Source organism: Onychomys torridus, chromosome 18, assembly GCF_903995425.1.
Source record: "Onychomys torridus chromosome 18, mOncTor1.1, whole genome shotgun sequence".
NCBI lineage: Eukaryota > Metazoa > Chordata > Mammalia > Rodentia > Cricetidae > Onychomys > Onychomys torridus.
Window position 1 is genome coordinate 47,685 of NC_050460.1, and position 25,307 is coordinate 72,991.

At 45.4% G+C, this 25,307-nt stretch overlaps 1 pseudogene; it reads left to right on the plus strand.

Moving 5' to 3' along the window:
• LOC118569788 overlaps positions 1-8,669 on the plus strand; it is a 32,824-nt pseudogene extending 24,155 nt beyond the window's left edge.
• The last annotated feature ends 16,638 nt before the right edge of the window (positions 8,670-25,307 follow it).

Below are 25,307 nucleotides of genomic sequence, written 5' to 3' on the forward strand. Positions count from 1 at the left end.
GCCCTTAAGGAGTTTATTTAAAGGGGTTAGCTGCTCTGTGGGCACAGAGATCCATGGCCTCAGCCAATTTATTTCTCCCAGCATCTTTTGAAGCTGAGTTAAGGTATAGGTCTCTTGAATAAGCAACTGGGGTTTAGCTGGAGAAACTGTATCAAGGGACAGTAGAGAGCCCAGAATGTTAAAAAGGAGGATGGACTGTATTTTATCTGGAGCTACCCCAAAATTATGAGCTTTCAAGATGGTAAGGCAATTAGTGGTGAGGTCCTGAAGGTCTGTCAAAGTGAGGCATCCTAAAATAATATCATCCATGTAAATATAAAATGTCAGGGCATCCCATCAGGGAGAAAAAAATATGTGACATAAAGTACTGACACATAAGGGGCTGTTAGCCATCCCCTGGAGCAAAATGGTCCCCCTCAGACCTTAAGAAAGGGCCCCTGAAATTGGTAGAGGGCAGGGATAATGCAAATTTCTCCATATCATTTAGATGGAATGGAATGGAGAAAAAACAATCCTTACTATCAATAATAGCCATATAATAGGTATTAGGGATGGCAGGTATCCAGGGAAGTCCCCTTTGGAACCATTAGCTTTTTTTTTTATATAACAAAAACAGGAGCGTTCCAGGGACTGGTAAATGGCCAAACATGCCCCAAGGATAATTGTTGTTTAACCAGAGCATCAAGCTATTGTAGTTTAAAGGGATGGTAGAGGCCACTGATCAACCCATACAGGTTCCCCAGGTGTCCACTGAATCTTTGGCACCAGGGGGCGAGCAGTGGCCCTTAGGATTGGGGATGAACCTGGAAAAAGTCTCATCTGAGCTTCTCAAAATAGGGATCATGCCTGTAATTGGGGTGTGTTTCATGCCCCTCCTCAAACTGCTGTTGGTACTCTTCAATGTCAAGCACATCCTGATAAGGAGGGGCCTTATGGCCTGTGGTGATAAAGGCCTCAGCTTCCCCAAGGATGTCCTGACCAAGAAGGGTAACAGTTACACCAGGAACCACAAGGGAGCGAACCTCCTGTGATTACTGTCAGGGTCAGTCCAGGGCAACCAATTAGCTTTCTCCCATGACATAGAATGTGTCGTCGTCATCGTCGTCGTCGTCCGTCCCCCCCCCCCCCCCGCCAATGCCAAGCACATGGGATCCGGGAACCAACTGCCAGGAGGAGGGAACTTCCTCCTTTTGGATGACTGTGAGGTCAGCCCCAGTGTCTATGATAAAATTAAAGGTTTTTTCTTCAATAGTCAGGGTCATCTTGGGCCTCAGGGCAAGGACCTGTGCCAACGGTATGGTCCAGAGGGCTTTGACCACCTCTTTCCCCTTATTTAATGGGGCTGGGGATCACACCTGGGGGAGTTTAAAGGCGCTTCTTGGAGGTTGAATTTAGATCTACAGTCTTTTGCCCAGTGGAACCCCTTCTTATACATGGGGCATGGGGTTTGGGACAGGCCCTATGAGGAGGAACCATGGAGGTGCCCTTAACATGGTTAGGACACTCTTTTAAAATGGCCTTCCTTCCCACAACCAAAGCAGGACCGTTTTCCTCCCATAGAGACTTGCTGGAGGGCATTGACTAACATTGTCGTCTGTTCCCTATTAGCTGCCTATGTGGCTATGGCCATGGTTTGGGCCTGGTGAAGAGTAGAGCCAACATCTCGGGAGGCCACAATCCATTTGCTAATGTCTTGATCTCTCAATCCAGCACAGGCAAGTTTATGATCAGTGTTCGTGCCGTCCCACACCAACATTTTTACAAATTTATCCTTCAGCTCCCCAGGAGGAAACTTTCTCTGGAGACTCTTATTGACCCTTTCAACATACATCGCTAGTCCTTACCTGATTTCTGATAGACCCCGGTTATAGAAGCCTCCGTGGGGCCTTCATCCAATTTTTTTCCAAGCAGCTATCCCAAGTGCCCTAACTTGATCTTGATAGGGGGCAGGGATGGCGGCCTGCTGGAGGCCAGTGGAGTACTGGTCGGAGGTACTGGACAGCATACCAAAGGTGATAGGGATTTGAGGGTTGGCCACTTGATTTTTCTCTGCCTGGACCCTACACTCCTCTAGATAGAAGGCATCCCATTTTAAGTAGAGGGGTCCGGAGAGGACTGCTTTGGCGAGGGTCTTCCAATCCAGAGTGGTCAAGGCTTGATGAGCCAGACCAAGAAGGATAGTCTCAGCTCAAGAGGAATTTGGCCCATCCGCTGAAACGGCCTTTTTAAGGCCCTTAAGATTCTAAGCCTCCCAGGGGTACCAGGCAAGGGAGCGATTGCTGCCAGGGTTAATATTAACAGGAAAGAAGCCAGTCATCTCCTCTGGGGCCGCGCCCCACCCAGAGTAGGGCAGAGGTGCAGACAGATTGGGGAAATGGAATGAGGGATGGAGGGGCCTATGAATGGATTGGCAGGGAGAGCCGACAGATGTTGCTGGGCCCTTTGAAGGCCAGGGGGCAGCATCAAAGGATCGAGAGATGGATACATTGAGCCAAATGAGCCAGGCTGACTCGGGTTTTGGTTTGGGTGTGGCCTGAGTTTTTATGTCCCTTTTGTCCCCAGGCTTCATTCCATCTTCTTGAGGTCTCCCTACAGGCCCCTTCTCCTTGTAGGGCTCCAAATTTATGTCTCACCTCTTGGGGTGTTCCAAGGTATCCACGGGCCATTTCTCCTTAATGGGCCTTGGTGGAAAGCAGCCCTTTAAGGCAGTAACAATGGGGATAGCTGTTAGGATCCTGCCCTTACTTTGCACATGCGCAGCTCTGGGTCTTGACGTCATCAGCGGGTGCTGGCAACTATGTACTCGAGGTGTGGTCATACAACCTGCATTTTTTTTTCTGGAGCTTAGGACTGAACCCAGGGCCTTGCGCTTGCTAGGCAAGAGCTCTACCACTGAGCTAAATCCCCAACCACAACCTGCATCTTAAAAGCCATATGCAGACCCCATGCACTCTACTCTCTCCACTCTGCTCTGCTCCTTCCCAGCCACTGTCTTTCTCTTTCTCCAGACCTGGCTCTCCTCTTTCTCCTCCCCCCTCTCCCTCCTAATAAAACTCTAAAAACTAACACTGTGTTCTGTCTGACTGTGACCAGCTGCAACCAGCGCCCTCACAAGCACTGATTACCATCTTTTCATAGGTGCCGTGGACTCCCATAGGAGATTCCACTCAGCCTCTGGGGCTGAGCGTTGTCAGAAACCTATACTGAGGACCTGCGACTGCCTATTTGCTTTCTCATTTGCCCTGCTGACGCTGCTGATGCCACCTCGGTACTGCATCAGGACTGCTCCTGCCACCATGACCACTGCTGCCAAGATTGGTGAGTCCCCTGCCATTTCCCACAAATGCAGCCTGAGCTATATTACTCATGATAGACCCCTGAGGGGGGGGGTCCTCTGCTGAGTATCATGACACATTCTATCTTGAGGAAGTATAGGATGCTGTCCACGCCCCTGGGAGGTCCTCCAGTAAGTACACCCCAGCCCTTACCCTTATCATGACAACAGTTGGGTAATTTGTGCAGACTGCCTATTCTCAAGGACACTTGAAATAGGAGCTGAAACAGGAAATGGGATCCTGTTTGTTATTTTAATTTTTTATTTTCCTCTCTCAGTACTGCAGCCATGGGACATAGGGGTGGATACCAGAAGATCTGGCTGTTTCAACCACGATACTTCTTGGGAGTTATTTAACGTCTGCCAGCAAATGGGCAAATGAAGAGTTACCTTATCCCCAAGCTTTCTACTGAAGCTCTGGACCCTTCTCCTTCTCCATTTCTGATTCTTTCTCTGCCATGTGCAGCCAGCCACTACTGTGTCTATCTGACTTCCATTCTCTGCTCTCCAGTTATTGGTTGGGCCACTGCTGCCCAACCCTGTCTCTCACTTTAACTCCTCCCACTCATTCTCAAGCTGCCTTGAGAAGCACAGACAGGTCTGGAAGCAGGCTAGGATCCATGCAAATAAGTTTACAGTAATAAGGATGGCTCTTTAGCCATAGATTTTATATCCTGCCTCCTGGAAAGTCTTCCTAAAGCTGTCCCCAAGCCAACAGAAACAAAAAAAAAAAAAAAAAAATTCAAGACACACAGTAAAATCCGTCTCTTGTCCCCCAGACTTCCCTGACATAGGACTAAAACTTAAACATCTGGAGAGCAAGGCTCCTGAACCCACAGGTGGAAGTTTCATCTGTGGCATTTAAGGTGTACCAGCAGAGAGATGAGAGATAAAAACACCCAAGTGTCCAGCTGGCTCCTGAAAATTGTTGGTTGTGAAGAGAAAAAAAAAAAGGCCACGTGGTCTAGTGCATGCCCTGCCAGGCCATCAATTGACCCTTGTTCAAAGTGCCACCTAGAAGCCAGGTGGTGGCGCACACCTTTAATCCCAGCACTCAGGAGGCAGAGGCAGGTGGAACTCTGTGAGTTCAAGGATACCCTGGTCTCCAAAGCGAGTTCCAACAAAGGCACAAAGCTACACAGAGAACCCCTGTCTCAAAAAAAAAAAAAAAAAACCAAAGTGCCACCAAGAAAGACAACCTGTCAGCTGACTGCCCCCAGGCACCAAGAGGCAGGGGGACAGACAAAGACCTCCAGCAGACCTAGGCTTGGCCACAGGCTCGTTCGCAGGGAACCCAGAATGCAGCATAGAAGCGATCCGTTTCTTTCCTTCTGGACACCAGTGCCACTAACCCAGTCCTGGGAGTTTTGGGGTCTCACCTCTCATTTCCCTATTGTCAGGGTAGGGAGGACAGCCTTACCCACCCCACCAGACTTAATTGCACTTTCAGGGTTACTTATTGGGAAAAGATTTTCCAGCTAAGGTAGGAGCTTTCATTTCATTGCTCCCTCCATGTGCCTCACTCCAGACCTGTCAGAAGTGCTTCTCCTTCTCACGAACACAGACAGGGCCCTGACCCTAACTCCAAAGAAATAAGTTCTCATGCACCACAAGCTTTTCTCTTCCTGGTTCCCTCCTCTAACTGTTCGGCTAATGGCTGCTTCAGACCACCACAGAACTGGAGTTCAGGGACAATCATCAAGTAAGAAATTGTAACAGCTAAAAGGTATTTACACCCCCAGACCCAAAAGTGTCTGGGCTCTACAAAAACAGACTTTAATATAACCATCTATTACTATTAAATGCTCTCAACAATTGATCACCTTTGTCTCCTGGATGTTAAACTAGTAAAGGAAACAGGTGCCTTAAAATAATCTGTCTCTGATAAAGCTTAATAACATGGGGCTGGAGAGATGACTCAGAGGTTAAGAGCACTGACTGCTCTTCCAGAGGTCCTGAGTTCAATTCCCAGCACCCACATGGTGGCTCACAGACATCTATAATGAAATCTGGTGCCCTCTTCTGGCGTGCAAGGTTACATGGAGGCAGAACATTGTATACACAATAAATAAATCTTTAAAAAAAATATGTTCCAATCTTTCTGTCTCTCTCATAACACTAACCACTATAAGCAGAGTACTAATCACTACAATGGTCACTAATTTTCTCATGGCTGCTTCTTAACATGTTCAAGATTTTTCCCAAGCTCCAGAAACCAGCTTAAATCCATCTGGACAGGTGGGATCTACTTCAGGCTTTTCCTGTCTCACCAGCATCCTGTCAGATACAAAAGCAGCCAGAGTGCCAAACCAAGAAGGATGGATGGTTCCAGGGCAGCAGAACAGCCCACCATCCCAGGATGCCTATCTACCTTGAAAGGCCCCCTTCCCTACCCCCCTAAGAACCAACCAGTGCCCACCAAGTCAGCTGGAAGCAGTTTTTCCAGGAGAAATGACACCCCTATTCCTATTCACTCACTTTTTTTATAATAAGCAAAAAGTTTGGAATGTTAGGATCCTGCCCTCACTCCTGCATATGCACAGCTCAGGATCTTGCATCTTATGTCATCATGGGGTGCTGGTGTCTATGTACATGCAGCATGGTCACAAAACCTGTGCCTTAAAAGCTGGATGCAGACCCCATTCTCTCTCTCTCTCTCTCTCTCTCTCTCTCTCTCTCTCTCTCTCTCTCTCTTTCTCTCTCTCTCTCTGCTTTGCTCTGCCCCTACCATCTTTCTCTCCCTCCAGGACTGGCTCTCCTTTTTCCTCCCCCCTTCCCTCCTATTAAAACTCTAAAAACTAACACTGGGTTCTGTCATGACCATGACATTTTCACACCACAACCAGCACCTCCACCAGCTCTGATTATCATCCAGTCTCTCCTCTGTCAACCTGGGTCCTATGAATCAGGATTTCTATTCTATCCCAGGTGTCCTAGTTGAAAAGACTGCCATCAGGCAACCATGGGGCGATCTTATTGAGGTAAGTCCATGTCTGGAGTGCCTGACTATCAGAGAGGTTGAGACCATTGCTCTTTAGTAATACTCACAGGAACTCCAAGGAAGGATTTAGCTTAGAAGAAGATTGCCCCATATCTTATGGAGGTACACTCACCCACAGACCGATTGGCCCATCAGCATTCTTCTGTCGAAGAAATCATTCCTCACACAGGGCACCAGTCTGTCAGTCTGACCAACAGGTAGGGTGGAGGCAGGATCATTCCAGCCGGTCTCTCCCCGGGGCTGATCGGGATGGTGAGTGTCAGTGGCCCTAGACCTCCTCTGCTCACTAGAGAGAAGCACACTGAGCCAGGAGTCTTGTCAAAGCAGGAATTCATTTTATTGCATCAGGAGTGGACGTATACAGGTTGGGACGATGAGGGATGAAGTGAGGGTAGCAGGCCAATGAAATGATGCCATCTCAGCAGTTACTAAGCAGAGGCAATTCTAAATCAGGTAGAGCTGAGTCACTCATATGCAGAAGTCATGTCCGAAGACAGGTCACCAAACTCAAGCTGGGCTCAGGAAGTTACACTGGACCTCACGCCTGGGCTTTATGAGGCCCAACATGCCTGGCCAAGACGGAGTGGGTGTTGATGCTGACCTCCTTTGAAAAGACAGCTGACCATCTCTTTGATGCTGCTTACTTGGCAGAAAGACTCCATATGCAGTAGGTTTCCTATGTCCAGGCCTATGGCTTACAGAAACAATGGATCATTTGTCTCCAGAGCCCAACTAAGGCACCTTGCCCTCCCTCTCCCCATTATGAGAGCTACTTTCAGTGCAGACAGTTTTGAGTTGCAAAAAATAAAATATGGACCCTGAGCCAGTGGGGACCTTTTAGTCCTTGAAGCTGTACTTGGCTACATTTACTAACAGCCTACGTGTTGTCCAGGATTGACAGAAGGTAGACAGGGTGTAGCAGTAAGGTAGTCTGTGGTCCTGCCTCCTCATGATGCACTGAACATCATTTTAAGGGCCATGTAGGATAGGAAATGGGGAGACACAGGTTAAAGATGGAGAGACAGAGAAGGAAATGAGAAATCCAGGCCTGGTGGTTGATTCTTTTTATCCCAGCCTTCAAGAGTCAGAAGCAAGCAGTTCTCTGTTGAATTGAAGGCCAGCTTGTTCTACATAACAAGTTCCAGGCCAATTAAGGCTACACAGTGAGACCCTGTCTTCAAAACATCAACACAAAGTGCAAGAAAAGGAGGGTTAGAATGGGAGAAGCCCATATACAAGCCAGAGTATAGCTGTTGGACACCAGGACTGAAACCTAGCACCCACCACCAACACCTTTGCAGCCTTGGCACAGCCTCTGTCCCACACACTACAGGAAATGTCCCATCTCTCTGCATGGAGTACTCCACTCCAACATTAGCTCTCACTGTGTGGTGGGGTTAGTTTGGCTCTTTGACTCTATGTCCTGGAGTTGTCTTTGTCATCAACATAGAATGCATCTACTTCCAACTACCTTCCTGTAAAAACAGAGTCCTAGCATGGAGCTTTAGAGCTTTTAAAACTTGAACTGAATCATGTGGTGTATATCCATGCATTTAATCACCACACATTGGAATCAGGTGGACAGATTTTTGATTTTCTGGGGAGCCTATCCTGGTCTACAGGAGTGGTTCCAGGGCAGCCAGTACTATATAGAGAAACCCTGTCTCCAAAAACCAAAAGAGAGAGAGGTGAAGTGGAGCCAGGAATGGAGGAAATGGCTATCCCTCTGGAAGTCAATAGCAGCCTGCCTTCCAGTGTTCTGATAAGGACACTGCTGCCCCTGGCCCTGCACTTCCAGCCCCCCATTGGCATCTTTTTTTCTGGGCACTAAGCTAAGGAAGGAAGGTGGCACACTCACCATCTCCTGTTTATGTGCAGGTTCCTGCTGCCTACGCACTCTCTCAAAGGCTGTCTATCTCCTACTCTTTACTCCTGTTGCAGAGAACGGACCTGAGCTGAATTGGCTTCTGGTGACCTACTGGTCTGAGGCAGTCACTGTCATTCCAGAGACAGTGCTTCTTGGCCATCCCCCTAGGGTATACACATGGGAAGGAAAATGATGAACCAAGTTCAGCCAGGTGATATGTGGTAGAGGTGGACCTCAGATCCCAACTCTGCAATCCTGATTCAGTCATGTTCCTTCCACTCTGTGAATCCATCTCTCTGACCTTGGTTCTGATTAGTTCCAGGTGTGTCTGAATGCATCATCATGGGAATCCCAATGAACATAGGAACTGGGCTCTTCAAACTGTTACATAAGGCCAACAGGGACCCAGCACCACCCAGGAGGCCCCTGATCTTTGACACAAATTCCACATCCCTCTTGTCACATAGTTTGACAGGAGGTCATCATTCCTGACATTGACTCCTTGTCCTGTAAGGTGCTAAATGGAAGGACTTTGGGTCCCTTCAACAGACACCTTCATGACCTTTTATGGTACACAGAATCAGAGACCATGGCCTCAGCAGGATCTCTTTGGAAGGTTAACTGGGAGTCTGCTTGTAACCTAACTTGTGGGGAGTTCAAGATGGCTATTCAGCCTAATCAGTGCCCATTCTACCTCACTCTGTCCCTGCAGAAGACCCTAAGGTGTGCTCACTCCTGCCTGTAAGCCAGGTCTAGGTACATAAGGGCCAGGACACAGTCCTGCTGCCCATTCAGTTAGGCTGGATTTTCCACTGATGTACTCATTATAAATATATCACTCATATTTATTTTAAAAGTTGGAAGCTGTAAACCAAGAAAACTACCTTCAAAGCATTCCTGAAAAGTTCTTAGGATGTGAGGTTCAGTATGGGATGGCTAGTTCCTGGCTAGGCACTGTCTATTTGAATTTAACTGCCTTAAAAGCAAAGGAAATAGAAACTTGTAGTTTCCTAGTAAAGTGAGTAACTTTTGAAGGGCTCTGTAGCCTGTGGCTCCCAAGTGAAGACTGTACAAAATCATCAACAGATCTGAGGAAGAAGAGGGGTGGTTTCTCTAAAGTCTCTTATGGACAGAGGTCCTGGGCAGGGTAACTCTTAGTGACAGAAACACATTGCTTGTCTACAAATCTGGGCTTTGGGCAGTATACAAAGGCACTTATGAGGAATGTAAATAATTGGATGGAGGTATCCTTTGTGATTCAATAGCCAACCAGGTTTGGAATGGATCAGCTTGATTTAATTTCTGGTGAAGGAAGTGGGGTGTCTCTGATGGTTTCTGTCTACTCCCTTGAAGGGATCAGTGGTGTTTGTTTCCAGACCCTGACACTTACCTGCTGGTGCAGCATCCCTTAGGGAAAGGCAGAGATTGTCATAGGCACAGTTCTATGCTAGCAGCAGTGGATATTACTCAGTAGTTCACATGGTCATACCCACTTTCATTTGGTCTCTATGTGGACCTAAGGAAAGGCCTGAACAAGGTCCTCAGATATAAAACATCACTTCACCTTCCTCTCCATCTCCCTAAGATAGAAGACTGGTAGGGAGAATGGTAAGTTCTTTTCATTAGAAAGGATTGGTAGGTGAGGCCTTGGAGTAGGGAATGTTTCTGCATCATTTGTTGAGACAGGGTCTCATGTGCCCCAAGCTGTCCTCACACGGGCTTTTCAGGTTCACCTTGAGCTTAGCTCATCCTGCTTCCACTTCACAAGTGCTGAGATACAGGTGGGGCCACTTAGCCGGTGGGGACAGCACTAGGCATTGACCCAGGACTTGCTGCATGCTAGGCAGTCACTCTCCCAACTGAGGTGTGTCTCGGGTGTTGTCCTTATTTTCCCACTATCCCTTCTTTTCCCCAAGAGGCAGAATCTTGGTGTAACTCAGAGACCTGTAACTGATCCTGCTTTGGTGTCTTTGGTGCAGAGTGGAGAACACCACTCAGCCTGAGGCTTTTTCTCATGGTGGATCCACTACTTGTGTTTGCTAATAGATCATCACAATTTTATCAGCTCCCTGATGGCTGCATTCTCTATCTGCTAAGGACTCCTGGGGCAATTCCCTGAAGCTCAGCACATGGCTTCCATGATTAACCCAAACCCCACACTGTAACCATCCCTGCAGGTTCTTCCTGAATGTGCTTTCAATCACTTGTACTTGAGGAAGGTGATCTTTTTTTTGTCTACATTCATCCTAACGTGGCTTCTCAGTAATATTTAATTGCTCATATTGATAGAGGGATTTTGAGGAAGGAATGACACATTCCTGGACAGTGTTTGGAAAATATAGCTCAGTTCTCAACATGGAAAGTACTATGGGCCTTCCAATCAAGCTAAGGGAACTTTTAGAAAATAGATACCTTCCAGAGACCAAAGAGAGGCAGAAGGAAGCTGCCGGCCAGGCTCAGAGGAAAACGGGAACAAATAAGTGATTCTGGTGAAGGCACAGTGAGTGTTGGGCAGGAGATGGGAGCTTCCTGGAGGAGGTGGGCTTGAGATGGGCCTTCCAGTAATGGGGCAGCAGAGCTGGAGCCTCTGAGAAGCAAATGGATATCCCTGCTTATAATTGCTGAAAGTCAAGATTCCAGAACATTAGTTTATTCGTTCCCTAAGTAAGGATCTAGCAAGGCCAAGACTGTTATGCTGAGCATGCTTATCTGTTACCTTTCCTGGGTCTTGGGGGTGGAATGTGGGGATGGGAGACCAGCAGGAGGCAGAGGGACTAATGTGTCCTCAGCTGAGGCCAGGCATCACTGCACTTCAGCTTCAGGAGGTTCCTTTAGGTGCAGTGGCTGTCAACACTAGTCACCTAGAAAGAAAAGTGCTTCTGGCCAAGACATTATGTCATCAGGCTGTCCAGCAGACTCCTCTGACCACCTCTCCCTGACAGTGGTCCCTTAGGGTCATGAATCAGAAGTTGAGAATGGCAGCTAGTTCTCTAGTGTAGCCAAACATCTATCAGAGACATGGGACAAGGGCATAGATAGGCTTTCTTTGTGCCAGCTTCCATGTTCTGGGCAGTCAGTGTGGTGACCTGGTGAGTCTTTAGACCATGTTGTGCCCCTGCATGACTTTTCAATCCCAGCCATGGGCCTGGAGTGACCAGGCAGGAGATCTGGACTGTCCACAACACCTAAGTGCTTGTGCACTGTATTATTTTTCTACTGGCTTCTGAAACCACAGGCAGACTTCAAGGTTCTGGACCATGTTGCATCCTTTGCAGCTGTAAATATGCCTAAAGAGACCATTTCTGTGTTCGGCTGAAGCATGTGTAGGAAGGTAGAGGAAACCCCTGGCTATTTCCATCCTAATGTGGCTTCTCAGTATTATTTAATAGAGGGATTTTGAGGAAAGAATGAGACATTCCTGGTTGGAAAGTATAGCTCAGTTCTCACCAAGAAAAGTACAATGGGGCTTCCAATTAAGCCAAGGAAACTCTGGCTTTGGAAAGAGGTGCTAAATGGCTTCCCTTATGTCCCAAGAGAGGATCCTGGAAAGGGAATCTGGGCTTCTGGTCAGTTCAGGGAAAACTAATTAGCAGGGTGGTAAGGGCTGTTCTCCATGACATCAGCAGTCCCTTCTCTGGAAATTCTATTGTATCCTGGAGAGCACTTGGCATCCCCTGTGATGTCACCAGTGTTGTAGAGACACCAACATCACTTAGGGCATTCCTTCTGTGCCTATAGGGTACTCCATAGACATGTTGTCAAGACTGAGTAATCTACTTGGGAGAGAGAATGGAGAACATCCAGAGTCCAGAGAGAGGCAGAAGGAAGCTGCTGTCCAAGCTCAGAGGAAAACGGGAACATATAAGTGGTTCTGGCAAAGGCACAGTGAGTGCTGGGCAGGAGATGGGGAGCTTCCTGGAGGAGGTATGCTTGAGCTTGGCCTTCCAGTAATGGGGCAGAAGAGCTGGAGCCTCTGAGAAGCAAATGGGCATCCCTGTTTATCATAATTCCTGAAAGTCAAAGATTCCAGAATATTAGTTTATCTCCTAAGCCAGGAGCTGGGCAAGGCCCAAGGCTCTGTTGTGCTGGGAACTCCTAGCTTTTACCTTTCCTGGGTCTTGGGGTGCAATGTGGGGACAGAAGGAGACCAGCAGGAGGCAGAGAGGGACTAATGTGTCCCCAGCTGAGGCTAGGCATCACTGCACTTCAGCTTCGGGAGATTCCTTTAGGTGCAGTGGCTGTCGACTCTAGTCACCTGGAGAGAAAAGTGCTTCTGGTCAAGACATTATGTCGTCAGGCTGTCCAGCAGACTCCTATGACCACTTTTCTCTGACAGTGCCCCCCTAGGGTCATGAATCAGCAGTTGAGGATGGCAGGAAGTTCTCCAGTGTAGTCAAACAACTGTAGAGATGTGGGACTAAGGCAGAGATTGGCTCCTTCGTGCCAGTCCATGTTCTGGGCTGTCAATGGAGTAATTTGTTGAGTCTTTAGACCATGGTGTGTCCCTGCATGACTTCAATCCATAACTGTGGTCCTGGAGTGACCAGGCAGGAGATCTGGGCTCTTCACAACACCTGAGTGCTTGTGCACTGTGCCATTTTTCTACTGGCTTCTGAAACGACGGGCCTACTTCAGGGCTCTGGACCATGTTGCATCCTGTGATGCTGTGAATATGCCTGAAGAGGTGGTCTTTGTTCCCCTGAAGCATGCGTAGGGAGGCAAAGGATATCCCTGACTGCTTACCCAGTCACATCTCTACAGAGTGATGGGAGAGCTGAGATCCACAGAGGGGGCATCTCAGCCTGCCCCAAAATATTTGGGTTGTCACTGGGTTGCAGATGTGATCTTAATGTTTGGGCCTCAGGGTGGTTTGTCCATCCTCTATGCCTTGTCATTATGCAAGTTCACTTGTGTTCATCTACCCACAGAGTCTGCTATGGAGCCATCATCCCACCCAACCCTCCTCACCAAGAAAGAAGGAAGGAGGGAAATGAAGAAGCTGACCACAGAGCTGAAGCTAATGACCAGCCAAAGAAATGAGATACAGGATCGCCTGATCTTCGTCACTGAAGGAACCATGGACAATAGGTATCCATCCATTGTTTCAGACTCCATGGCATGTCCTCAATGTCACCCTTGCCTTCTTCCTTTCAAGGTCTTGGGTTCTAGAAGGCTGCACTTCCAAAGTGATTCTGTTTCCCAACCTCATGTCTTAAATTCTTCTCAGAGGAAAAGCAGACCTGAAGCTTTGGAGGGAGTGAGATGGGGACTCTAAACTATTCTGCTTTCTACAAATGAAAACCAGAGCCTGTAGTCTGAGTCACACAACTCAGGGATTGAGGCAGTAGTGTGAGTTCCCAGGATACATTTTGAAAGAACCTGACAGATGTTGGCTTGTGTGAGATACTAGCTGCTGTGAGTCTGTGGTGAGTCTTTGAACTTGCCTGGCAAGTGAATGTGTGCTGGAAGCTCCTGGTAGCAGCTACAGGGGCCCAGTCCCACTTGGTCCATTTCAATATGTGACTGGGGCTCATCACTGTTTCTCTCTAGTTTTGTGCCCTATATTCTTAGACAGTTCTGTTCCATGCATTTCTTGAGTATCTGATTGTGTGTGCTCTTTCTCCTCTTTCTTTCTCTCTCTCTCTCTCTCTCTTTCTCTCTCTCTCTCTCTCTCTCTCTCTCGTGTGTGTGTGTGTGTGTGTGTGTGTGTGTGTGTGTGTGTGTGTGTGTGTTTGCAGGTTTGTATGTCCCTCCAGACTCTGGGAGCCAGGGAACTGTGGTGGAGCCTGAGGATTTGCCTATATCTGTTTCTAGGTGATCCAGTGCTAAGGTCTGGGAGCCCCACTTTAAGCAGCTCTGCTCTTGTCCAATGTGCCCAGCTTGGTGGCACCTAGGAATGCCTTGGGGAGTTTTTATAGCTGTCCTGATGTCGTGTCTCAGCACCAGAATTATGTGCTCTAACTGTTCAGTAATAGTCACCTAGGACCTAGAATCACTCTTGTGAAACAGGAGAAATGTCACTGCAATATGTGGTGTGCCAAGTCCTGTGGAATAGACTCCTGGTAATATAGAAAGCTAGACTGACCCTCCAGGCCTACTGAGTGGGCTCATGCAGCCAGGGCACCTTACATCTGAACCCTCAGCCTCTGCTGACTTGGGGCCAGGATAACAAATTTAGAAGCACCAGGAGGTCCCATTATATTTGAGCCAGAATGTGGCATCCACTGTGCAGTGGTAGACTAGGATACAACTTGAGTTCCCGTGATCCTTGAGGCCTGTCTTCTCAGGCTTCCTTCCTCCTGTTTGTAGTCTCCAACTGCAAGCCAAATTCGGTAAGAAACTAAAGTTGGAGCATAAAGAGATCATGTCAAAATTAAAGAGCTTACAGAATGAGAACACTGAGTCCTCAGAGAAGTTCAGTGATCTGACCAAGGAGACAGTCTTCTATCGGTAAATGCCCATCCTGACATGGACTCCATGTTGTGGAATGGCTATCTCTGCCTTTCTTTTTCTCTGAACTGGAGTTTCCCTAACTCTGATTCTAGCCATTCTTCTTAGTAAGCAGCCTTAGCAAGCAGCTCTTGGACTTGTGTCTCTTGGACACAGTTTTGCTGAGTGTGAAAGAGACTGTTAGCCCTTGCCACCATTGTCCTGGAGCCTCAGGAACATCTAGACAAACAGTTTCCACCATGAGGGGAATGTCAGGCAGCCCTGGCTACCTGTAGCTCATACCCAGGCTTTACAGATTTAGTTGCTGTGGAACCTGTAGATAGAATAAACTCTCCTTGGGCCTCCTGTCCTCCTTCAGAGGGTATTTATCCACCACTTGCTGAGTTTTCCCCATTACCACAGACAGTTGAGGACAGTTGGGGGACTCCTCTTTCTACTGAAGGGAAGTGGATCCCTTTGGGTGTTGGGGTTTTCCATAGTAGTTTGAGATTTTTGGTCTTTTTTTTTTTTTCTGGTATTAGCTGTTCTCTCATTTTTTTGCCTTCTGAGTGCACCTGTCATGGCTGTATGGAACTCTAGGCTTTGTCTTCCTGGAAACCTGGCACCTTTTGGGCTGCTGGTTCCTGGAGGCATGGGTGGCAGGAGGAGGCTGTCATGGCCTTATTATGCAGAATGTGTCTCCAGTGGTCTACACAGCCAGCTCCTGATGGAACAGACTCAGCTGTAAAAGAAGGTAGACATGCTGAGGCATGAGAACAAGAAACTAATGGAGGATTGAGTCCTGATGAAGCACCATTTGAAGGACTTGAAAGTGATCTGTAAGGACCAAGAGGAAGAGACCAGTGACCTCCAAACCCAGCAACAACAGGTAAAGGCAGGTAGGTGGGTCATGCTAAGGTCTGGCACCATTTGCCCATTGGATTTTCTGTCTGCCCATCCACCTACCTGTGCTTTCACCGATCACCTTACTCATTCATGCTCCCATCCAGCCACCCACCTCATGCCATCTGAGGTGGTCACTTCAGTGTCCATGCACAAGTACTTCTGGAAAGTTAGCCTCTTCTGAGAAACTGAATTTTTGGCAAGCCATCCCTGATGCTCTGCTTGAAACTGCAGTCCAATGAGGGAAATGGGTCAATAACATATCACACCTACATGTCATTATGATAGGTAGGGTGCTATGTCCAGAGCTTTGAGTAAATGAGTTCTGGGTCCTTGGGCTCATCTGCTTGGCAAATCTCATGTGAGATCACTTGTGGGAAGCAATTTGCAAGGAGGATATCTCTGTGAACATGCCAAATGAGTGCTTCTCATTTTATGGATTTGGTGGCATGCGGCCTTCTTTCTTCCTGCATCTGGATGTGTTCTCTTCACTTTTCCCAGCTCTTGGTCACAGTTACAAAAGCCTGAGTAGCAGCTTGTGAGCCCTGTTTTCTGTGAGTGGTGCTAGACAGTTCGCCACTCCAACAGAATATATCTGAGGTTCATTGGATGGTTACCTGGGGGCTTTTGACAAGCTAGTGGTGGAGAGTGGGATATTTGGGGGCAAAATTTCTCTGAGCAACTGAACATAGTCTAGGCAAGCCAATTATGTTTCCCACAGCAGTCTTAGTACCCCCAAGGAGTAATGGCTAAGTTGTGTGACTCTTATAAAAGGCTGGTATGATTAGTTTAAACTCAACTGCTCATCTGCCATAGTTTCTTTCTGCTAGCTCCATTTCTCCTCCCTCTCTCTTTTTATTTCACTCTCTGTCTCTCTGTCTCTGTCTCTCTCTGTCTTTCTCTGTCTCTCTGTCTCTGTCTCTCTGTCTCTCTCTGTCTCTCTGTCTCTGTCTCTCTGTCTCTCTCTGTCTCTCTGTCTCTGTCTCTGTCTCTGTCTCTCTCTCTCTCTCTCTGTGTGTGTGTGTGTGTGTGTGTGTAGTGTATGCATGTGGGTGTTGTGGTGCATCATGTATGTGTGCATTACCTAGGAGATGACTGAGTTTCTTGTCTCTCTCTACATTTAATCAGGGTTTCTTATGTCCCCGGATGCTTACAGTTTTGCCTGCCTGGCTGACCAGCAAGCTATTGGGATTCTGTGTATGTGCTTGCATTTGTATGACAGTGTATAGCCCTCCACTAAGAACCCAATCTTCTAATGAACAGGAGCTCCAAAGTTTGGAGGAAATATTTCAGTTCCTGCTAAAGCAGAAGGAGATGGGTCACCCAGGAAAAGTACTTGACAGAAAAACTGCAGCATTACTTTGAATTCTCCCAGATGAATTGGGATCCTAGGCATGAGAGAAGAGGTAGAGCCAAGTGGGTCCCCTGTACCTGAGATCCCTGTATTTTATGGGCCTCTGTTCAAATGCATGGTTCCCAGCTACAACCAGGGAAAGAAGACCTCACATAAATGTTCTGGTCCAGAAAACAATACATTTGATACTCAGTATATCTGTAGAATTGAGTTTCCCTTCTTCTCTTCTGAACTCTCTGTGTTCTGAGCAGGATTTTCTTGAATTGACAGAGATCTGCCTGCTTCAGCATCCCAAGTGATTGGATTTAAATGTGTACACTACCACACCTGGCTGAAATTACATTTTTATTTAGGAACATACCCTGTAGAGAAGAGATTCCTGCCTTTGAACAATGTTCTCTGCATCTTTTGCCCATTTACTGTGTAAAGTGTTTTCAGGATAGAATATGTTAAGGACTTTCCAGAATGAATCCAGGCTGATGCCTCAGCTCCAGAGAAGATCAGAACCTTCAAGGGAATGTTCTGTAACATTCTCTCTAAGAAGGTCAGCATGCAGATTCCCAGCATATTCCTAAGGAAATCACAAGTTTTTGTTTGGTCCCAGAGTCCATCAGGGCCAGTGTTCTCAGGCACACATCTCAGGAAATGCTGCTCTAGGATTACTGACTAACTCTGTCTTGCATGTTGGTCATGTTCAAGGTGCCTCCTGGGCATGAGGACTGAGCTAACCTCATGACCTTGTTCAGGTGCCCAGATGGTAAGACTGTATTATGGCTATCAATAAAATGATGTGGTTGATCAGTAACTCATCATCAGTACCACGTGTATTGATCATATACTGTTGACTATGGTATTAACATCCTCTTGCTATTTACAAAATGATGTCCCTGAACTGTAGGAGAATATCCTATTTTTTATTTTTTTTTTTTTTAGTAGAGAGGACATCACACAGTGTTCAGTTTAAGTTATGATGTGTTTAGGGATAAGAAAAGTTCTAGTCCCTGCCACTCTGTGAGCCTTGTTCCTTGGGGGTTCAAACAATGACATCAGTCAAAGGATCAGTGTTGTCTAGCACAGCTGAGGTGGTGGGAGGTAGTAGCTAGACAGTTGACATGGCGGGTTCCCCTCCTGACCTGTGTCTTAACTACTTTTCTCTCCAGATCCAGAAAACTTCAGCCTGAGCTGGAACAGGCCCCAGCTCAGGATAAGAGCCACTTGCAGAGGGAGACTCTGTAGACAACACCTATTGTGAGAACTGAGGAAGCCACAGATGAAACCATGGCATTCATCACCTTGGATCTAGGCCTCCTCAGAAAATGACACCCCTTTGTAGCTGTGAACTCAGAAGGAAGAAAATCCCTTACCATTGGGGAGACCATGGCAGATAAAGCCCCAAAGAGGAATGGCTCTCCTCTTGAAAATGCTGTTACAACTGGTGACTGTCTTCCCACCGTCTCCAAGGCCAGCTACAGGTTATAGATCTGTGCTGTTCAACATACAGTGAGAGAATGCTGCTTATCATAATTTTCTTTGGTTTTTGGTTTAGGTTTTTGCTTTTCATTGTTTCAGCTTTGGTTTTGTTATTTTGATGTTATTTGCTCTTCTTGTTTTTCATAATTTGCTAAGGCTATTCCCTGTTTATATTGACTACACTTTTAGAGCTCCTTTTGAGGCAAATGTATTTTTTATGAATAAAAAAGCAATTTCCAACTCTTCACACTTAACCCATACTTCTTTAGTCAGGTATGGTGTCACATTCCTATAACCCCAGAACTAACAGGCACAGATGGATCTCTGCAAGCTCCAGGCTTCATGGGCTACATAGTGAGTTCCCAGCCAGCCTGGGAGACACAGAAGATTAGTGCCTTGGGTGTGTGTGGATAGCAGCTCAGAAATGGAACCTGTGCTTGTTCTTGGACATAAGGTAGCAAGGCAGTCACTGATTGTAACAGCCTTTTGAAAACAAGTATAGCCATGCCTCTTTGGGGCTTTATATGTCATGTTCTCACCAAGATCAAGAATGAAACATGTAGAGGCTGCTCCACCACCATCCCTAGTGGCATCAGAGGCCCCATGAATGCAACGCCTGTACCTGCACTAATTGGAGGAAGAGTCCCAAAAGCCAGTCAACAGGCAAGACTCCTGTGGTCAGACTGCTCTACCACCTTCCACAGCAGCATCAGAGGCCCCTGGAGGCACAAGCAGCACACACACCGATTGGAGGAAGGATCAATAGCTATACCTACAATTACCCCAAACCCAGATGGGTAAACGGCTGTGTAAGAACACATTAAACAACATAAAGGGCAATATTGCACCAGAAGAACTTAGTGGTTCTACAACAGTAAGACCTGAATATCGCAATGCAGATGGAACAGAAGAAAACAACCTTAAAAATAACTTTATGAAGATGATAGTGGTCCTTAAAAGCGAAAACACAAAATTCCCTTAAAGAAATGGAGGAAAAGACAAACAAAAAAATTGGAAGAAAGCAATAAAGAAAACCAAGAAAGCCAAAAGGAAACAATCAGAGAGGTGATAGAAACAGTTCAAGACTTGAAAATTAAAATAGAGACAATAAAGAAAATACAAACCAAGGGAATTCTAGAAATGGAAAATCTGGGTAAATGAACAGGAACTACAGATTCAAGCATAACCAACAGAATAAAATAGATGGAAGAGAGACTCTCAGGCATTGAAGATATGATAGAGGAAATAGATTCATCAGTCAAAGAAAATGTCAAATCAAACATTCTTTTTTTGTTTGTTTTTCAAGCAGGGTTTCTCTGTAGCTTTGGAGTCTTTCCTGGAACTTGCTCTGTCAACTAGGCTGGCCTTGAACTCACAGAGATCCACCTGTCTCTGCCTCCCAAGTGCTAGGATTAAATGCATGCACCACCACTGCTAGGCTCAAATCCAATAGAGTCTTAGGAAAAACATCCAGGAAATCTGAGACACAATGAAAACACCAAACCTAAGAAAAACAGAGATAGAAGATGGAGAAGAATTCCAACTCAAAGGCACAGAAAACATATTCAAGAAAACCATAGAAGAAAATTTTCCCAACCTAAAGAAGGACATGCCTATGAAGATACAAGAAGCTTATAGACTGGACCGGAAAAAAAAGTCCCCTCACAACATAATAACCAAGACACTAAACATACAGAATAAAGAAAGAATATTAATAGTTGGAAAAGAAAAAGGCCAAATAACATATAAAGGCAGACCCATCAGAATTACACCCAACTTCTCAATGGAGACTCTGAAAGCCATTAAGGTCCTGGACAGACATTTTGCAGACATTAAGACACCATGGCTGCTAGTCCAGACTACTACACCCAGAAAAACTTTCAATCACCATAGATGGAGAAAACAAGATATTCCATGACAAAACCAGATTTAAACAATACCTATCCATAAATCCAGCCCTACAGAAAGTTAATGAAATCAAACCTGAGGCCAGTTATTGGGGTGAATGCTGGAAGATCAGAGAAACAGAACAAGCCACAGCTATCTCACCTTGCCAGTTTCTCAGCTGGTCTTATTTCCTCAGACTGCAAGCTTCTGTGTCCTCATCCCAATGGCTCTCAGCTGAACTGTGCTGCTCCAAAACCTGAATGCTAAACCAGCCAAATGCTTAACTTACTCTGGTGCCTGGTTTTCACGTCTTGTATATCTTTCTACTTTCTGCATCACTCCCTGGGATTAAAGGCTGGATTTCTGGGATTAAAGGCATGGGTCACCGTGCTTAGCTGTTTCTAAAGTGGCCTTGAACACACAGAGATCCACCTGGCTCTGTCTCCCAAATGCTGGGATTAAAGGCATGCACCACCACCACCCAACTTCTGCTATGGCTTGCTCTGACCTGTTTTCTAGCCACCATTTCTGGCTCTGTTCTAGTGGCTGTCTGTTCTCTGACCCCAGATAAATTTATTTCAGTGCACAATATTTTGAGGAACACAATACCACAGAAAGTACTAGAAGGAAAATTCCAACCCAAGGAAGTAAGCTGCACCCATGAAAACACAAGCAATAGATAACCTCACACCAGCAAATCCCAAAGAAGAGAAACACACACTACCAACAACAACTGTAGTGGTATTTGCTCCACCCATGACCTTGGGCTATAGGGCCCAAAGGAGGTGGTTCTTCTTGCCATTGTATGTGACCTCTTAAAAGGAAAGGGGCCCCTTCTCCCTGCCTGTGAGGTGGATTCATTCCTGGTCAGATCAGAGAACAACTTCAGCTCTCTACTCTGTTCTGTATTCATGAGTGTATCTCCTCAATTTATATCTTAATAAATCCCTATTACCCATTAAATAGACGCACATGGATTGATCTTAATAAATAACGACAATATGGGCGCCCACAGATGGCACCCTGAACAGGAACCCAGGGACTTGGTGAAAGGAAATGTCAGGGTGTGTATACAAGGCATGCCAATAAGAATGATAAAGACGATGGTATTTTATTCTCAAGAGTTAAGTTAGGCAGTGAAATCCTGAAGTTGAAAACTTGGGCTACCATGTATATTTCTATCAAGTTTCTTTTTCTCTCTCTCTTAATTTCTATCTATAGGAAAATATGTAGGAAAAAAATTAAAATAAGTTAGAAAAAAGAAATATTGGCTTAGAAATATAGTTTAAGAAAAAAAATAGGACAAAATAAGCAACAAGACAGAGGAACTATGTCCTTGCTTTCCAATATGGGGCTATCTATACAAAATCCAGGAGAAGAGTCAGAAAAAAAGCTATCAAAAATGAGAAAAAGTGGCCGGGCAGTGGTGGTGCATGCCTGTAATCCCAGCACTCGGGAGGCAGAGGCAGGCAGATCTCTGTGAGTTTGAGGCCAGCCTGGGCTACCAAGTGAGTCCCAGGAAAGGTGCAAAAGCTACACGGAGAAACCGTATCGTAAAAAACAAACAAACAAGGGAGAGAGAAAAATGGGCAGAAAAAGATTAGACAACTTAAAATCAAGACTTGAGAAGCAGGGGGTAATTTTCCCTGAGGCAGATGCGAATTAAACAAAATTCTCTGCTCCACTGGCAACACAGTACAATCAAAATCAAAGTTTCCATTTGACCATGAAGTCAATGTTAAAGAACAGAAGTTTGGGGGAAAACTTAATAATCTTTCTCTCAAGAACTGAAAGCCAGGTTGGGGATTTAGCTCAGTGGTAGAGCACTTGCCCAGCACGCAAAAGACCCTGGGTTTGATCCACAGCTCAAAAAAAAAAAAAAATGAAAGCTTTCCTGGAGAAAAACTTAGTAAAATCTCTCTCTAAAAATCTAAAAGCTTTCAGACCTTTCTTTCTCAGATTTCCTTCTCTTTCTGTAGGGGCAAAAAATTAAATTCACCTGGAAGAAACATCTGTCTGAATGTGAGACTCACTTGTAACCTGCCCTAGTATAGAAAAAGAATCCCTTGGAGCATTGCTAATTCTTACTTTCAGTGTTTTTTTCTTTGTCTCTAACCAGTGATCTGGAAGCAATTAGCAAAGGGAGCAAGCAAGAGAATTTGAGTGTGTCCTGGAGATACCAGGGTTTCTGCAGTTGTTATACAGTGTGGAGCCAAGGTAAAGGAGGTGCAGAACCTGGGAAAAACTGCTGGCATAAAAAAAAGCAGGGCCATACAAAGCTAGCAGCAACAGCAACAGTCACCCACCTGACTGAGAACAATTAATAAATGGGACCTCCTGAAACTGAGAAACTTCTGTAAGGCAAAGGACACAGTCAATAAGACAAAACGTCAACCTACAGAATGGGAAAAGACCTTCACCAACCCCACATCTTACAGAGGGCTGATCTCCAAAATACATAAAGAACTCAATAAACTAGACATCAAAATAATAAACAATCGAATTTTAAAAATGGGCTATAGAGCTAAAAAGAGAATTCTCAAAGGAAGAATTTCAAATGGCCAAAAGACATTTAAGGAATTGCTCAGCATCCTTAATTATCAGAGAGATGAAAATAAGAGCAACTCTGAAATACATTCTTACACCTGTCAGAAAGGCTAAGATCCAAAACACTGAAGACAGCTTCTGTTGGAGAGGATGTGGAGCAAAGGGAACACTCCTCTACTGTTGGTGGAAATGCAAACTTGTACAGCCACTTTGGAAATCAGAATGGCAGTTTCTCTGAAAACTGAAAATCAATCTTTCTCAAGACCCAGACAAAGACTGCTCAATCATACCACAAGGACACATGCTCAACTATGTTTATAGCAGCATTATTTGTAATAGCCAGAACCTAGAAACAACCTAGATGCCCTGCAATTGAAGAATGGATAAATAAAATGTGGTACATATACACAATGGAGTACTACTCAGCAGAAAAGAACAATGTCATCATGAGGTTTGCAGGAAAACGAATGGAACTAGAAAATATCCTGAGTGAGGTAACCCAGACTCAGAACGACAAACATGGTATGTCCTCACTCATAAGTGGATACTAGATACAAAGCAAAGGATAACCAGACTGCAACCTACAGCTCCAGGAAGGCTAGCTAGTAAGGAGAACCCTAGGAAGTATGCATGGATCACCCAGCAACAGAAAAATGGATGATAGCTACCTGAGCAAACTTGGGGTGAGGCGGATTAATGGAGGGCAAGGGATGGGGGATGGGGGATGAGAACTTAGGGGAGTGGGAGGTTTGAGCTGGAATGGGAACAGAGAGATTTGTCCCAACCATGGGGCCAGGCAGGACTGGAGAAACCCGTTGGCTACAAGCCCTCCTATATACAAATGATAAATGAGCTGAGAAAGAAATCAGAGAAACATCATCCTTTACAATATCCATAAATAACATAAAATACCTGTGTAATCAGACAAATAAAAGACCTGTGTAACAACAACTTTTAAGTCTTTGAAGAAAGAAATTGAAGAAAATATCAGAAAATGCAAAGATCCCCCATGCTCTTGGATAGGTAGGATCAGCAAAGTAAAAATGACAATCTTACCAAAATCTACAGATTCAATGCAATCCCCATTCAAATCCCAACACAATTCTTCAAAAACCTTGAAAGAACAATATTCGGGCTGGAGAGATGGCTCAGAGGTTAAGAGCACTGGTTGCTCTTCCAGAGGTCCTCAGTTCCATTCCCAGCAACTACATGGTGGCTCACAACCATCTGTAATGAAATCTGGCACATAGACAGGACACTATATACATAATACACAATAAATAAATCTTTAAAAAAGAAGAAAGAAAGAACAATATTCAATTTCATATGGAAAAACAAAAAAAACCTAGGATAGCCAAAACAATCCTGTACAATAAAGGAACCTCTGGAGGCATCACCATCCTGGACCTCAAGCTCTACTATGGAACTGTAGTATAAAAATGGCTTGGTACTGGCATAAAAACAGACACATAGATCAATGGAATCAAAATAAGGACTCTGACATTAATATGCACACCTATGAACAACTGATTTTTGACAAAGAAGCCAAAACTATACAATGGAAAAAAAGAAAGCATCTTCAACAAATGGTGCTGGCATAACTGGATGTCAACATGTAGAAGATTGCATATAGATTGCCATGCACAAAACTCAGGTCCAAGTAGATCAAAGACCTCAACATAAATCCAGTTACACTGAATCTGATAGAAGAGAAAGTGGGAAGTAGCCTTGAATGCATGGACACAGGAGACCAAAAATTGACAAATGGGACCTCCTGAAACTGAGAAGCTTCTGTAAGGCAAAGGACACCACATATGATAGAGGACTGATCTCCCAAGTATATAAAGAATTCAAGAAACTAGACGTCAAAATACCAAACAATCCAATTTAAAAATGGGGTACAGACATAAACAGAGAATTCTCAACAGGAGAATCTCAAATGGACAAAAGACATTTAAGGAATTGTTCAACACCCTTAGTCATGGGGAAATGCAAATCAAAATGACTCTGAGATATCATCTTATACCTTTCAGAATGGCTAAAATTGAAAACAGTTTATGTTGTAGAGGGTGTGGAGCAAGGGGAACACTCCTCCCCTGTAGGTGGGAGTGCACACTTGTACAGCCACTTTGGAAATCAGTATGGCAGTTTCTTAGAAAATTTGGAAGCAGGGTTGAGGATTTAGCTCAGTGATGGAGTGCTTGCCTAGCAAGTGCGAAGCCCTGGGTTCGGTCCTCAGCTCTGAATAAAAAATAATAATTTAAAAAAAAAAAGAAAATTGGGAATCAATCTACCTCAAGACCATGCAATACCATTCTTGGGCATATACCCAAAGGATGCACAATCATACCACAAGGACACTTTCTCAGCTATTTCATAGCAGTATTATTCGTAATAGCCAGAATCTGGAAATAACCTAGATGCCCCTCAACCAAAGAATGGATAAAGAAAATGTGGTACATTTACAGAATGGAGTATTTCTCATACTCAGCAGTTTTAAAAAAATGACATTGTG